The 15,281-nt window shown below is 45.6% G+C and overlaps 1 protein-coding gene across 4 annotated transcripts in view; it reads left to right on the top strand.

Moving 5' to 3' along the window:
* PITX2 (paired like homeodomain 2) overlaps positions 1-15,281 on the top strand; it is a 34,865-nt gene that overhangs the window by 10,491 nt on the left and 9,093 nt on the right. The gene's annotated exons all lie outside the window — the stretch shown is intronic.

Genomic DNA, 15,281 nt, shown 5'->3' on the forward strand with positions numbered 1-15,281 from the left:
AGAACTAAACCGAGCAGCCAGATCCTTTAAGGCATGGCTAGGCAAAAGGTAGATCCGGATCGACGGTCTCTGGGCGACTTGCACTAGATCGCCAAAGATTTCTGAATTAACAACAGATTCTGCTGCTGGTGGTTATTGTTTTCAAAATTAGGCTGGTGGGGGTAAGGAAGTTTGGGAAGAAAACCTGGAATGGATTTGTGTGTCTATGGATGGGGACCTCAGTTATGACACTGAAAACAAAGTCCTTGGCTGAGATGCACCCGGGGCGCCCTGTTCATTAATGAACATAGCGCCTCTCGTTCTGGGCTGCGAAGAGAGAAAGGAGCTCCCACAAACCTGAAGTGAGAAAGTTTGACGCAAATGTTTAGCTTTGATTGCCTTTTAAGTAAGTGAGATTAAAGTGTGTCCTTTTCACCTGCCACACCCCCCCACACACACACCAGCCATGCTTAAGAGCAGACACCATCCCCAAACGCTCTTTCCCAGAGAAAAGTCCCACTGATTGAGGACTGGAAAGGCTTGGCCAGCTTATTAAATCCTTACTCCCAAGTAAACGATTTTCAGAAGGGTAGCTGTGTCACTCTGTTAAAGGGAAAACTACGCCTAGTCTTGTGGCACGTCGAAGATATCCTCAAATGTATTCATAGATTTTCTAACTCTAGACGCGTTGGGCTTCAACTACAAAAGCGCGGGATCTGCCAGGAAGGTCTCCTGCGCAAGCCCCATTGAAATGAACGGGGGCTCCACCAGAGCAGGATGGCCTGGCATAACAACTTCTTTTTCTTCTTTGGCATCACTCATGGCTGAGTAAGATTGTCTTCCATGAACATGGAAGTGAGTCCGTAAGTGACTGTGGAAGCCAATTCTGGATCCACACGTCCTTCTACAGTGGGGAAATAGGGGTTTGGGTTTTTTTTGGGGGGGGGAGTTGATAATGGTGAGGGTTTGCCAAACGTGCCTTTCCCTTGGCACGTTTCTCCCTTTCGTTCTGAGTTCCAGCATCTTCAAAGTCCATGTCACCTTTGGTAAAAAGCCTGTTCTCCAATCGGAGCGCTCACAAGGCCAGCATTTCCCAGTTGTTGGCATTTATGCTACTTTTTTTAGGTTTGCCTTGAGAGAGTCTTTAAACCTCTTTTGTTGGCCGCCAGCTTTATGCTTTCCATTTTTAGGTCCGGAATAGAGTAGTTGCTTTGGCAGACGATAATCAGGCATCTGAACAACATGACCAGTCCAACGAAGTTGATGTTGAAGAATCATTGCTTCGACACTTGTGATCGTTGCTTCTTCCAGTACACTGGCATTAGTTTGCCTGTCTTCCCAAGTTGCCTAGTTGCCACGTTGTCTAGTGCAACGGGACTTGGATATGACTGGTGTTTTTGCCAGGTGGGGTGGTCTCCGTTCATTTCAACCCTGCTTCCCGGCTGATTTTGGAAAGAAGGAATGAGTGGAGATTATTCTGGATCGGGTTTTGAGTCCCTCAGTAAAGAGGAGTGAATTGTCAGTCGTCTGGATGTCTCTTTTCAGTTCGCTACTTGAAACTTCCTCTGCAAGGTAGTTTTGTTAAAGCCAACGCAACCCTAGGCACTGCAGATTAGGGCGAGTATTTATTTATATTTTAACCCACAAGTCCTGGATGGTTGATGGAAAGCAAGAAGCATTTGGGGGGTCGGTGCTTTAAAAAAACAACGAAAATGCTTGCATAAACTTCCGGTTAAAAGTTTGTAGCATTTCCCAGGTAACAGTAACATACCAAGTTCATCTATTGACTTTCCGAAATGAGGGCAACATGGTAGGGTTTTTTGTTTGCTTGTTTTAAAAAGGATGTAGTCATTGTTTAAAACCTATACATATCTACTCAGAAGTAAGTTCCCCTGAGTTCAATAGGATTTACTTCCAGGTAAGTAGGTACAGTATGCCAGCCTGTTCCTGGTTAATTCATGCGTGATAGGCTAATTTAATTCAATTATTTGTTTACTGAAGTGGGGGTGTTGAATTAGATACATATGCGAAATCCAATTAAACTGAAGTAGATCCGGGTTTCATTTAGTTTAACCCCAAAACCTCGGCTGCGATCCTGAAAGTCGGTTCTTGCATAATAATAGATCAGTATGTCAGATAAATAATAGCCTCTTTCAGGCGTGTAAGATGCACTTCTGTGTGAACATTCGTGGTAGGGGAAAGCAAGTTCGACTGGCTACAGTGGGTCTATTTTCCGATTAAAGGTGTAGAGGATCTGGGGCCCCTGTGTAGTTTTTCGATCCCATAGGAACAGCCCTGTCTGTCCACATCTCGCTGCAGGAAGACTATGTGGCATTTCCGTCACCCGCTTCCTAGGAAGCAAGCAGCACTTTGCTTAAATATGAGCCCGGCAGAAGCTTCATCAAACCTTTCAGGGCCAAGTCGAGGAAGGGCCGTAGTTCAGTGGTAATACTTTTGCCTTGCATGCAGAAGGTCCCAGGTTCAGTCCCCGGCACCTCCAGGTTAGGGCTGGGGATGACCCTTGTCTGAAAGCTTGGAACCTCCCTGTCAGTGAATGTGGACAATGCCGAGCTAAACGGACCGGTGATCTAAGGTAGCTCTATCCCTAGGGCTAGACAGATCAGCTGGAGGAGGGAGTATAGCAGGGCTGATCCCTGAAAAGCGGCATATAAGTCTCAGGAAAAAACAAATGCATACCTTCAAAGTTTAGCTAAGGCCAAACACTTAGTTAACAGCAGCAGCAGCAACAACAACAACAACAACAACAACAACATTAAATGGGGCCGCAGTGTTATTATTTAGGCAAGGATCTGACAGATTAATCGAGTTTTAGACACAGTGATCCACTAAAAATATGCCCTTCTTAATCAATAGACCTCCGTTTTAAAACTTTTTAATTATTTTAAATACAAGTATCAGCACCGTCTTAAGGGAGGCATTGTGTTCCTTGTGAGAGGGACTCTATTCTTCACATGGGTCCATCATTTAAAAAAGCAAAAATCGTTGCTTTTTTAATGTAAAGCCATTGCTTTTTTCCCCGTATGAAGATTCAATGGTTGCATTAGTCGATTAGTTGACTGAAAACATGCGACCAATCGATTAGGATTTGCTTGATAAGTGATACCCGTTGTTCACTAATTTTTAAAGCCAAGCACAGCCAACGTTGTACCCCTTTCCAACGCTGTAGTCCTAATGTACAAATACCTCGGAGTCATTGTCCTGCATGTTCCATTGATTTCAGTGGGGAAAACTTATTCTGTGTTCATTCAGCTCAATGCTGTCTACACTGAAGGGAGCCTGTGGCGCAATGGGTCAGGGTGGGTCTGACTTGTAAACAGAAGGTTGGTGGTTCGAGCCCACCCAGGGACAGGGCAGGATTCCTGTGTTGCAGGGGGTTGGACTCGATGACCCTCCCCCCCCCAATCCCTTCCAATTCTACAGTTTTATGGTTCTATGAGTCTCCGGGGCTTCAGACAGGGGACATCGCCAGTCCTACCTGTAGATGTCGGGCATTGTATCTGGGACCTTCTGCAAGACTGAAGGCTCTTCCTTCCACATTCGTGCTGGCACATGCTGAATATTTCTTCCACTGAAATCTGTGTGGGGTCTGCCGCCTAACGATATCCATGCCTACTAGGAAGTTAGTCCCACTGAGATCAATGGCGCTGGTTCCAGTTCTTCTAACGAGGAAGAAGAAGAGGAGTTTGGATTTGATATCCCGCCTTTCACTCCCTTTAAGGAGTCTCAAAGCGGCTAACATTCTCCTTTCCCTTCCTCCCCCACAACAAACACTCTGTGAGGTGAGTGGGGCTGAGAGACTTCAGAGAAGTGTGACTGGCCCAAGGTCACCCAGCAGCTGCATGTGGAGGAGCGGAGACTCGAACCCGGTTCCCCAGATTACGAGACTACCGCTCTTAACCACTACACCACACTGGCTCTCTCTCCACACAACGAGGACTTAGAAGGGCTAAATTCTGTCTCAAGGGTACCCATTCAAGGGCGGGGGAGGGGGACGACGGGACACTTAGATCAAGAAGACTATCAAATCAATATTGCTATGAAGCTCGGGGCAGGTTTACAATCCAAATACGCCTGACCTGTGGAACCTTTTTCGGATCTAGTGAACAGGAAAGAACTGGAGTCGCGTGTCGAGCCCTTTTCCAGGGAGCAAGTTCCATTCAACTCAGTGGGACCTACTCCTGGAAAAAAAGCGTGTTGAGGATTGCTCTGTCAGCCGTCGTTTTCTTGAGGACTCGGAACCCATCGAGTCAACATTTCGTTTATTTCTTAAAATAAATTCGATGTCGCTATTCATTCCCGGAAGAGTTTCAAAGTGGTTCACATTCCACAACGCAACAAACTCCAGCGTCGTGGGAAAGCACGTCCTCGTTATATGTGAACCCTGCTTCCCACGCAAAGTTGGTTTACAAAGCGGCTTCCAATTAAAAATCCAAAGTGACAGTATAAGTGTGTGAGCGTGTGTGTGTGTGTGTGTGTGTGTGTGTGTGTGTGTGTGAGAGAGAGAGAGAGAGAGAGAGAGAGAGAGAGAGAGATCAAAAATAAATCTCGTTGAGTCCAGTGGGACTTGATCCCAGGTAAGTGTACACAGGATTGCGGCTGCTCTCTAATGCGTGCGTGCCTAGGAGAGGAGGAGTTGGGGGGGGGGGGAATCCTTGCAGCTCCTTGACCTAGCTCTGCTTTGTTGTTTGTCTACCGGGATGGTCTGGCTGCACTTCTGAACCCCCTCGCTTGGACATCCATCCCACTGAACCCAGGGGGACTCGCTTCCAAGGCGGCGGATGAGGCTATGTATCTTGTAGTGCAGTTTCAAAAGGACTGGGGAGGTACAGGCAACCATAGCACAACTACGAGCGTCTTCAGGTTGCTCTGAACTGTATACACCGTTTACTCTAATAAAAGACCTCTAAGAAGTTTGCCATAGTTTGCTAGAAGATACTCTCTCATTCATTTCAATGTTACGTCTTTCCTCCAGCAAGCTCTCTAGGTGGCCGACATGGTACTTCCCTTGCCCGTTTTATCCTCACAACAGCCCTGTGTTGTAGGCCAGGCCAACTGGCTTCTTCACAAGGAATGGGAGAGGAGCAAAATGTATTGGGCTGACTCCACAAAAGTACATAGATTAATGTGATTCATCAAACTGGAGTTTTAAGCCTGAATAGCGGCCGAACTGCTAAATCTGAACAGGGAATCCGAGTTTAATTATCTGCTACGTTAATACTTCCCTAGTTATGGCACGCTTTGGTATATTAGGTAAATAGGGAAGCGATGCCTATCCAAACTACATCTCCCAGCATCCCTGATTATTGGCCAACCTGGGTGAAGCTGATGGGAATTGGAGTCTAATATCTTGAGGTTCACATGTTCCCGTGATTGGCAGTAGCCAATCAGATGCCTCTCAAAAGCTCAAAATAAAGTTGAGAAGCCACCTCTTGTTGGGTTTTCTCCAACACACCTGTTAATCAGTGATATACTGCACCTGACCATGGAGTTTCCACCTCACACCGACTTACAAGGCTGTTGTGAGGGGGCGGTGAAATCAGATGACAGAACGAAGCGTTTTTGTACGCATGAAAAGTGCTTCGGATAATACTGCTGATAAGATGACGGTGGTGATGAAAAAGCCCAATTTCATCTTCTTTCTTTGGAATTTATTTAAGGAACCGTTGTGCAGGGAGGAAAAGCCGTACACCTGACGCTAAGAAGAGTGGAGCGTAAGAGACTAGATTTATTTTACTTTATTTTCGGCTTGAGAGGGATCTTCCGAGAGCAAAGCTCCTGGAGGATTTGCAGACGAGGCAGGGAGGGGAAGTCAGGAGGAGAATGGGGGGAAGAGAGGGGCGGGTGCTCCTATTTCTAACTCGAAACCTGTCCGCTGTGCTAAATAACACGCAGACTTGCCCACATATCCGTCCCCACCCGGGAGAGCCTGATCCCATCTCCCCAGGCCAGCTGTTCCGAAATCGAGTCCAGTGTCGCCTTCCAATACTACTCCAAATGGAGATAACAAGTTACCTTTGCTTTCTCTCTCTCTCTCTCTCTCTCTCTCTCTCTCTCTCTCACACACACACACACACACACACACACACACACGTCGCCGTCACCGGACCCTAATATATGCAGCAGTTGCCAGATCGACTGCGGGTGGAGGGAAGGAGCAATGTATAACGAAAGCTTTAGCCGTGCGCAGGAATATACTAATGGCACAATCTGATTCCTCGTTAATCCTATGTAAAAAGCTTTGTCGCCTTCCCAATATTGACTGAATGGGTAATTAATGGCTCTTCATCTAGGCGAATAGTCGGTAATCCGAGGCAGGCGAAAGACAACAAGCCAATGGGTTTTAAAAAGAGAAAGAAAGACAACGACAACAGGTCTATCCAGAGGCTCTGCCCGACCGCCAACCGAGTCATTTTGCAGAAGTGCAGACCCGGGCGCTTTAGTGAGATGGAAATTGGTGGGAAGCTCACCTGCTCCAGCAAAAAAGATTTCTTTTTTTACTTCTCCCAACCAGTTACCTCAGGATAAAATGGCTGGAATTTGTTTTTTAATTTTTATTTTCTCCCTACAGCGGTTTCAAGAGAAAACTGGTTTTTCCCGGGTGTAGAATGGGGGGGGGGGTCTGTAAGCACAGAGAAACGGAGTCCCTATTTATTCCAGATTGATTAGTGGTCCACTATGGGATGCTAAAAAGCCTGTTGATCTAGAAGGTGCAGATTTTGTTATTACAGAATTCTAGATCTTGTCAAATTAAAATTTGCCTGGCCGAATCAGAGTAGTAATAGGCCCCATTTGCTCTCCCTTGGGTCCATTGCCGGATCAAGGATGGACAACCTTGACCAGGGACCATAGTAAATGTATCCGGCCAGAGCAGACGCTACCAAATTTTAACCAAGGTGAGATTAAAAAAGAAAGAAAGTGGGCGACCTCGTTCAAGTTGTAAGAAACCTGAATACTATTACATATTTTGGGTGCTGGATGCAATGGCCTGAGGATGAGTGAGCAGGTGTGCTCCTGTTTTCTGCATCTCCGTTTCAAAACATCTGAGATGAACTCAGTTGTTGGGGCGGGGTTCCCCACGACTTGCTTACCGAAGATTCATCTTGATTTGTTTGCGGGGAGGTTGGACGACGTTGCCTATTTAGCGAGCATCCACAGTGATTTGTATGAGAGAAGATTAGACAACTTTGCATCAATTTACTATCATTATTTATTTCGCATTTATAGTCCACCTTTCCTCCAAAGGGTTCGAGGTGGCTTCCCTTTCCCTATATGATCCTCACAAGAACCCTGTGAAGTGGGTCAGACTGAGAGGCAGTGGTTGAGCCAAGGTCGCCCTAGTGAGTTTCATGGTTGTTGCGGGTTTGAACATTGGCCTCCCAGCTCCTAGTTCGAGACTCTAACCACTACATCACGCTGCCTGTCCCACACTCTCCAGTGCATTTCTCCGTCGCTTCCTTTGGAAGTCCCGTCTTTTTTGGGGGTGGGGAGTTTGGGTCCAACTCTAATTGCGCAGCCAGAATTTGCCGGTATGTGATTGAACTCCATTCGAAAATACCGACAGCGCCCTCCGTGTGTTAAGGTTGGACGCTATGCTGAACAGTTGATGTGAGCCATCTCTGGCAAACTGAAGAGGAAGTCCACAAGTCCCACCAGGTTGGTGCACACACGTTCCAGAGGGAAGTCAATGGACTCCGTTTAGGGTTCAGATGCTCAGGGCTAGATCCACCAATCTGTGAATAACTTTTCTGAGCGCAAAGAGCGGGATATTTGGCATGCTGAGAGTGGCAGAGGGGAGCATGGCTGCGCACACGTAAGGCTTCTTCTTAAACAGACTGTGGAGCGAGAGAAGCAGGAAACCAGGCGGGGAGGAACTCCAATAACCAATGCCTCCGAGACCCACTGTGTGCGGCTAATGTTGCAGCCACAGAGTGGAGATGCAGGTTATCGGGCAACTCTGAGCCAATCGGTCCGATCTACCTCACAAGGCTGTTGTGAGATAAAAAGGCCGTTTGGAAACGCGTGGGTGGGATGACCACTAAATATCAAGGTAATGATAACCTTTTATTGATCCAAGATATTTCAACTAATAATAATAATAATAATAATAATAATAATAATAATAATAAACAACTAACACCAAGTGGTTGTCGTCGTCGTAACAGTGGCAACGGTAGTAGCGGCATTTATTCTATTTAATAACTCTTCTCATTGGTGGCAGTGGCCTCCCTTGGTCAGAAGGGCGAGATATAAATGTAACAAACAAACAAATCGCATTCCATTTCAGCATTATCGTTAAGAATATTTATTCCATTTGTTTGTTTATGATGTTGTTCCAGTTGTAGCAGCAGCAATTCCAGTAGCAGTGATAGTATAAATGGACCAAGGAAATGAGGGGTGAGAGAAAGAAAGGAGAACGAAGTACCGTCTTGCGCCTCCTTCGCTACAGTCTTTTCAGATTTCGAGTGGGCTCTACGGAGGCAGAGCGGGGTGGGTGGGTGGGGCAATTGTAGACAATTCTGAATCGCTCTGGAAGCGTTTAGGCCCCATGGCGTCAAAGATTCTGGCAGATCCTTCCTGGTATTCTGGTATTCTCTTCCCTCTTGTTTCTTCAAAGGCGCGTGCAAACGTTGTGTTCGTCTCCAACCTGATGAAGTGATGCCTGCTGCTATAGTCGCGATGGCTAAATGATATCTCACCTCCAGGAAAAGACGGCTGGGAAGAACAGCGGTTAATGGAGGGCTCTGGCGCTCAGGTCCTGCTTAGGCGCTCCCTATAAACACCCAGCTGGCCGCTGAGGGATAGAGAATGGTGGTCTGAGCAGGCCTTTGTTCTGATCCAACGGGGCTCCTCTTGTATCTTCTTATATCTTGATTCCATAACTCTATTCCTAATTGGTTAATCAATTAAGAACTACAACAACTCAGAATCCTGATACTGGAACCTTTGCTTACTGATTTCTGGCGATCTTCGTTCGTAAAGTATAGGGAAACCCATAGGAATTATTTCAGGACAATTCTATTGTCTATTAGAGAACTCAACCCACAAACCGGTTAAGACGTAGTATTAGACTTTAAGCCGAATCAATGGAACTAATCCGGTTTAAATCCTAACACTTCAGTTTAGCTATGCATCCCTTTATGGCCAAATGCTTGCCTTACTGGAGCGTAGCTTCTGCTTCAAAATGATCGGCTGATTCTGGGGGCTAAGTCTCTCGTATACCTGAATTTACTCTGGATTTTTAAATTGGCTTTTTGCTTCTTTAAAACATAGGGGACGTTGTCTCTTGTGCGGTTTATTAACCACAGTCGCTTAAGAATATCATTGGTTATCACTTAGCTATGGTTATAAGTATCCTAGAAAATCGAAGTGTCATTGAAATATCACTGAAAGTATGAGATTTGTTTCCAAGAAACAACGTGGTTACCAAAATGTAGCGCTTGGAAGAGGGTGCGAGACAGACCCCTTGATTATCAACCGGTGGTGAGGGAATATTTAATTTAATAAGGCAAAGATTGTCACCAGATGAAGAGGTGAGATCTAAACAGACTCCCGTTTCGAGTTCAGCGTTTGAATGGTCATTTGGATGGATGGATGTGAGTCTTCTCTGGCCACAAAGCAAGGAACGCACCCTGGTTTCCCCAAATTTATTTAAAACTGTCAGCCTTGTACTTGGCAAGCAGTAGTCATTTCCTTCTTGCTGTTAAAGAGTCAAGTAATTCAGTCGGGTATGGCAGTCGATGCTAAAGGCGGGTTGGAACAGAAACGAGGGTAAACTTATAGAACCGGATGGATCATTTGCTAAGCGCAACGTGCAACTGCTGGACATTGTTGCATCCAAGGCCACAAGATGTTCCTACTTTAAAGAAACTCACCCTATATTTGTTGACTCAAAAGGGTAAGAATGTATAGGATTGCAGCCGACGCAACGGCCATCGGGAAATTATCCTGAACTCTGCTCATTGCCAGGAATCGGACTTGAGCAATGTCTGATGGGTCTTGTGCAAGAAAGTCCTAGTTTATGGAGGGGGGTGGTAGCGCAAGAAAACGCCGCCTTGTTCCTGCCTTAGGTTGCAATCTTACGCACATTCACCAGGAAATACGTTCTAGCGAATATTGGACTGCCTCCCCCGCCCCCGTCTTCACGTCCTGCTCAGGAATAGAGCGATAAACAACTCAGAGTGCAAGGAATGGTGTGGGACTCGGGAGAGGGCAGATTTTGTTGGGTTGGTCGGATGAACAAACAGTTTAAGAAATCAGAACAGTTTCGCTCTTTCTAGCGTAAGAGTAGTCTCCTTTCTCTTTCCAAAACCAAAGGTTGGCTTCGGCCAGTCTGAACTACAAAACAAAACTCTGCCGACCGACAGGCCCTGAGCTAGCATTGGATAAAAGGAAAGTGGCGCCACACACCTCTCGCGAAAAACACACTTTTCTGTCCCAGAAGCCTCCCCTACGGAAGCACCATGTCCCCTATGAGCACCTGCAGATCTTGTCCTGATTCCTTATCTAGAGAGAGCAGCCCACAAGTTGTAGTGATGGCCACCAGCTTGGATGGCTTTAAACGGCTATTAATTCACGGAGGATAAAGTTGCCAGTGGCTATGAGCCACAATGGTCATCTTCTGTCTCCTCTGTCGGAGGCAGGATGGTTGTGAATATCAGCTGCTGGGAAGGTCCTGGAAGGAGACTTCCAGCAGACATCTGATTGGCCTGAACGAGCTACCCTACTAGATGGGCCAGTGGTCTGATCCACCAGGAATTTTCTCATGTTTGTTTTGGAGGTACCACTTTAGATCTTGCCCACAGCTGGGGATGGACCATGCCTCAATGGCAGAGTACTGCTTACGTGAAGAAAGTCCCAGGTTTCAGGTAGCATGTGGTGTGAAAGCCTGAAACCCTAAAAAGTAAACAGTCGTGGACTGGATGGAGCAATGATCTGACTCAGCATAAGACATCTTTGTTTGCGTCTATGACAGGTACATTCTCGGTGAAGGTAATTCACCTTGGTCGGTGGGTGGTTTGTGAGTCATGCAAACGCTATGTATGACACATATTTTTTACAGTCTTTATGTTTAATTTTGTTTCTGTTTAATATTGTTACTTATGGATTCCCTATCGATTCACACACCCCATTTATTTTCTCGGTCTTTTCCAGAACACCGCCCCCCCCCCAAGGCTTTTGAGTAGAGCTAGCATCTAAGGCCCAGCATGGAAGAATCTCCCAGATAAGTCCCGGAGAAGGTGCATCCCTAACTATCCCAGCAAGACGAAACCTGGGCAGTTTTCATTTAGGGAAACGCCCAGATAGTCACACAACAGCCCACTTGTTCCTTGCAATCTGCCTAGGTCTCATTCTGTAGTTTACTTATCAGAACAGTTAATCCCGCTTTGACCCATTTTAAACACATTGACTTGGAAGTTCCCATTGATTGCACTTGAAGGTTCTTGGAAGGCAGTTCCATCGAAATCAATGGGATTTGCTTCCTAACAATTCTGTTTAGGGTTGGGTTGTTGTTTTTATGCGGCTAATCATTGTCTTCTACATTACCCCAAAATACACGCACTTCTCTTTGCCTTAGCTCAGAGCACACAAATTCTCCTCTGACCTCCCTTGCCAAGCAAAGGTGTTTAGGGTGGTATACGAAATGGGGACGGATAGAAAAGATACCTCAAAAACCTGAGCATATCCTAATCGCCTTCCTATGGACATATAAGGTCCATTAGCCAAACTCTTCGTTTGTGTTTTTATATCTTTATGATTTCTGGACTCCAGGAGCAAGGTGCATATTTTTTGGTTGCTTAAAACGCGGGAATGGTTCCTTAACGCATTTTTTAACTGCGCATCTGCACACGGAAGCTATTTTCGGGTTAAGAGGCTGCAGTCCTATAGCAACTCTTCCTGAGAGTAAGCCCCACTTACCGACAGGTAGACATGGATAGCATACTGCACTTGAAATGGATCTTGTCGAGAGGGCAAGGAGGGGCTGTAATCCGCTTTAGGAGGGTAGCATTCCGAATTTCTTGAAATGGGATCAAAGTGCTGATCTTGTCTATATGGGAACAGATATTCCAGGCTATCGTCCATTTCCTTCCTCTCTCTCCCCAATCTCGTCCAGCTTGCTTTGCAGCGAAGGTGGAGGAAGCTTCCGCCCTGTCTCCCAGGGTGGGTCTCGCGTTCCCATCCTCGCTCGCCGCGCCTGGAGTGGCTGGTTGCCTCCTGCAACGGCTTCCATTGATTCAGAAGGGCCTCAGGGGATTTGCGTGGAGTGTGAACCCCCCAGTCGCCCCCGGGAGGTTAAGCAGAAACCGGGATATGATTAGTAAACAAATTGTGCAGAAAGGCGCTGGATTCTTATTGACTTACTTATAGGTCATCTGCTGCCGGTGCTGTGGGAAAAACTATTTACTTTACACATATACTTTATGATCTTGGGGGAATTAGAGGAAATTCAATAAGAAAACGGCTAGAATCGTTTAAAAACCCCTATTTAAAAGACTTAAGGAAATTAGAGTCTTATCAGATTAAAATCCACTACAAATGTAAGAATATTGTCTCCATCGAAACGCAGTGGGGTCTAAGGAAAGCGGTGGAGGGGAGAGACAGAGAGGGAGCGCCTTTGTCAAATCGCAGGGATAAACCACGTCATTTAAACACCGGGATAATGAGCAGAATGTAAATTAATTTGACCTTCTTTACCAACAGACTGCTAAAACAATACGCAGACTAGTTTAGCGGTCTCGAAGCGAAATGAGGAGGGATGAGATGGAGGCAGAGAATCCAGAGGACCACCATTAGTCTGGAGGAGGGTGGTGGTGATATTGGGGATGGTTTGCAGAGTCCCCCTCTCAGCCAAGCTGGGTGCTTTTTATCTCCACAATTTGGAGAATGGAGGCATTTGGACCAACTGCGCCTTAGCTTGTCCAAAAGCCTTCTGAGATGAGCTAAGGCGGGTTTTAGCGATACCATATGGAAGCTTCAACCTCGCCGTGGCCCTCAGGAAAATTAAACCATGGCAAAGGAGTACTTCTACTCGGGAGTAATCAGAGTTGATAACTGCGAATATGGAGTCAAGAGAGGTAGTTATTTCTATTAACGAATGTGGGAGCGCAAGATTGTGATCTGTTGTATGTATGCGGTGCTTAGATGATTCTTGGGGCTAGGGAGAAATTTGGCAAAGTGCGTAACACTGAGGAATCCACTAGATCGGATGTGTTTTCTATCATCTTCTAACTATTTAGGCTTTGGGATTAATTCTCTCTTCCTGTGTCGGTATAACAGCCTCCGTCCTCTCTCGGGAATCTCTAATCTAAATGGGCATTCTGACCAAGCAAAGGATCCCTCAGCATGGTTAACAAAATTTCTGTTTCCAACGATTCTGTTTTCGTTCCAGCAAAGATTGTACTATATTGTCACACTTTAAAAAACCAAACCCGAAGAATATTAGCAAATCCCGCATGCAGAGCGCGATAGGAAGCTCATACAAGGGCATTGTTTGTACTGAATTGTCTTAATTAACCTAACTTTCTCTCTCGCTCTAATACAGATAGATGGATGGACATATATTCTTGTGCGTAAGAATATATCAAAGTCCTTTTATCGTCATGGCAAAAATGTGACATTGTGCGTGTGGGGAAAATAATTCCGGGAGAGAGAAGGAACGGAAGTTTTCCTTATTGAGGATGCGATAGTAAAGAACGAATTCTGAAGACATTTATTGGGAAGGGGCTCCAATGGTTTTAAATAACGCTTACCTGGGGTTGCGTTCCAAAGGAATCCACCGTGAGACTTGTGGTGGGGTTGTGTTAGTGCCTCAAATCAGAGTTTAAACAAGGATCAAATTTAACCTAGCATATCGATCGTATAGTCTATTTATATGGTTTTCACTTAATATAATTTACATTGTTTAAATTATATATATAAAGGGTCCTCTTCTCCAGTCCGTCCCCCCCCCCCAATAGCGTTTGAATAAATGTATGGATGACATTATATTGGCATATTAAAATAAACGGAGGATAATTTAATTTGGGGGGTTATTTTAACTGAAAATAAAGAAAATGATGGGACTGACCGCGCGATGTTATTGCACGTTTATTTCAAAGCAAGCCTTTTGGACTTCCCACGGAACTTTCCCCCAACTTTTCCCCAATAATTGGTTTGCAAATTAATATGCTTAGGACTGAGTTACAAAATAAGAAATAGAAATATAGTTTAATGGGTTCTTTGATTTTTTAAAAAAATAAAAAGTATTGAATTTGAATGAAAATTTGCATTCATGTATATATTTTTATTACGTTTATATATCGCCCTTTCAAATTCTGTGGGTGGTATGTATAGACAATTGAAAAACTGGCCGTCTCTCTCCATATATCTTACTTTGGACTAGTAGTAATTCATGTTTTCCAAAATGGAAATTTTAAGCGGTCGTGTTTTGTGTCGGTGTACATGGCATATTTCCCGAGTACTTTTTCATTCGTGACTGCGAGCCGTTCAGACACTTGCCGCCTTAAGAGATGTGCTTTCCTCACGCTTCCAGCCGGCAAGTCTGCTTTTAAGGCTTGCCACGGGCTTGGTGGCGCATTTATTTTTTAAGATTTTCTCTTTAAAGTGCGATTTATTTTCTGAGTCATTAAGACGAAGCTTCCGAGGCAGGAGAAAGAGTCTTCTCAATGCAGCAAAAACTGTCTCTCCCGGAGAGTTAGGTGTCGGTTTTCTAGTCATTTTATCAAAGTTATTTGTGGGGCATATCTAGCTGTCTCCTGATGTTTTAAAAAAGTAAGAGTTGGAAAGCGTTCTGCAAATTACAGACGCCTTCAGAATAAAATTGTGTTTGTGAATAATCATAATAATATTGCTTCCATAGGAGACGACTTTCCTCGTTCTTATTTTATACCTCCCCACTTTGCTCCCTTGCAATGCAAGGCTTTGAGAGAAGACCTGACTGGAAGAGCCGTAGGGGAGGAGGGGGAGAGAAGAGAGCAAGACTTTTAATTTAGCCCTGCCCTAAGTTTCTGATAGGGTGGTCTTATTATAGCCTTCGCCGGGGCGTAGCGCCTCCTGATTGGCTGCGGCGCGCGTCACTCCGAGTCTCAGCGGCGAGTCTAGGACGCGGGGGAGGCAGGAGGGAGGGCAGAGAAGGGGGCCGGGTGATATCATCGCCCCGGGAAGGCCGCCTCTGGGTTTAAGTTGTTAGGCAAACAGGGAAGCTGCTGAGCTGCTCGGGGTCCGTCGCTCGCCTGGGCTGGGTAGACCGGAGCGAGGGGAGACGTGCAGCGACCGAGAGGGGC

Source organism: Podarcis pityusensis (assembly GCF_964106645.2).
Source record: "Podarcis pityusensis genome assembly, chromosome: 9".
In the NCBI taxonomy this organism is placed as follows: domain Eukaryota; kingdom Metazoa; phylum Chordata; class Lepidosauria; order Squamata; family Lacertidae; genus Podarcis; species Podarcis pityusensis.